Source organism: Accipiter gentilis, chromosome 14, assembly GCF_929443795.1.
Source record: "Accipiter gentilis chromosome 14, bAccGen1.1, whole genome shotgun sequence".
Lineage (NCBI taxonomy): Eukaryota > Metazoa > Chordata > Aves > Accipitriformes > Accipitridae > Astur > Astur gentilis.
The window spans coordinates 11,568,942-11,570,974 of NC_064893.1; positions in this window are offsets into that span (position 1 = coordinate 11,568,942).

The window sequence follows — 2,033 nt, forward strand, 5'->3', positions numbered from 1 at the left end:
CCTGTGGTTTCATACCTAATAAAATCCTACTGTTTAAAAAAAAAAAAGTTATTTCTGAATGCGTGTTCAGTGCCAACAATGCACTCAACGTTTACAGCATGCAATAATCAGAGCAAGGACCGTCCTTAAGGATTTGGGACCTGACCTGGAGTTGATCCAAGCCAGCAGGCATATCTCCTGATTTCCATGAGCTGTGGCCTGAGCCAAAGGCCAGAGTTCTGTCGAGCCCTTCACCCAGCACATCCCCAAGTGCTCTGCTGAGCGAGGGGCTGCCAGCTCGATCAATGGACATCAGCACACACGGGGACAACAGGAACTGGAGGTATAGGTTTGGGTATCATTGTGCTTGGTCCAAATATGGCATGATCAAGCTGTGAATTGTCTGCAAAGCTTACTAAGTCCATGCTTCACACACGTGCTCTGCTTGCCACACACTCTAAACACCGACTGAGTCTATACCACCACAGGCAACGGCTTTTGGGACAAAATAACCACTTGTCCATGCTGCTTATCACAACCTTCCTCAACCTTTGTGGCCTCACTTACCACAGCTGATTTCCCAAGGGAAACCTGCAGCTGTACCCAGATTTCATGTGTCCCAAAGGACACATTTACCATGTGCACGCCACAGCCTCCAAATATCCTTTTTACTCTTGCAGTGACAATGCATTTGGGGTGGAAAATGTCAATCAGATAACTGAGAGTCCTTCCCCAGGGCCCTCCCTGGGAAGCTCCTGCCATCATCTGCTGCAAAAGCAAAGGAGATTTTTGTTGGCACTGTGGACTGGAGTTAGGTGAATGGAAAAAGGACTGTTGCCATCTATGAAGCTGAGATCACCTTACAAGGAAAAATCAAGGACCAGTCTTACAAAACGAGTCCATGCCAGTGGGAGCCTATTTCTATACACTGATGGAACTGGCAATACATCAAATCTGAAGAAACGCTCTCACTTTCCAGCTAACACAAAAGAGTTGTTCTAGCGTATCAGTGGGCCCTTTCTTTGTGGACCTTAGTACCACCCTGTTTCTAAGAAAGCTTGGAGGAGAGCCTCTCCATTTGTGCAGATTTTCCATGTGCAATAATTCCACAAATATTAAGTATTCCATTTTTTGCTACTGAACATTCAGCACACTCTACAGTATAAAAGCCCCTTTCCATAAAATGCCTTGTATTAGGTGTAAATGCTCAACTTTAAAAATTTCAGCTAGAAGTGGGCTTCCAGACTTACTATCTAAGAATAAATGTAGCATGGGTGTCACTTGAAATTACTTTTCAAAATGCAGTCTGCCTAAGCAAGTGAGATAAGACAAATCTCTCTGTCCCCACCCCCAAGCAAGTGGTATTTTTAAGAAATGGTATTTTTACAATATCTTTTTAAAGAAATGCTAAGATGTGCAGAAAGAAAGAGGAAGGTATTCTGAGACTAAACAAGCAGTCATCTGTATGAAATCAGCCTGAAGAGGGTGGATTGCCAGACTGAGCAATGTGATCTCACTTTGGTTTATTTAACTTCCTTTTATTTTTCAGACAATGGTGAGTTACTGAGTGGGAAGAGTAAAAGGCACCTTTAAATAGGATCCATGTGCTGTCTCCAGAATGAAAGGTGCAAGCCCAGAGCTTTCTGCCAGCTCTCTAGGAAAGGAGAGCATTTTCCTGCCTCGCCCCAGTAGTTTCCCAGGAATCCCACCCATCACCAGCACGATGGACCACGGCGCAAATGCCTTCCAGATGCATCTCTGCTGACAGTGCAGACTTGCTACTGTGGGTCAAACTGCCTTGAAAGGTCTGGGTCCTGTGCAAGCTGCAAGGTATGAAACTGCATCTACAAAAATCCTTCAATTCCAAGTCAAGGGCCCCTCCTGACAACCTACACTACTTCTGTCGTCTTCGCCACACTGTGCAATGGAAGACTTCCAAGGACTGTCAGCATAATACATTATGCCATGTATTTGCAAGTTATGATATAGAATTTGCTATTTACGTGCAAGGTCTTATTGCTCAATATTTGAGCATTTGTATGAAATTAAAAGCT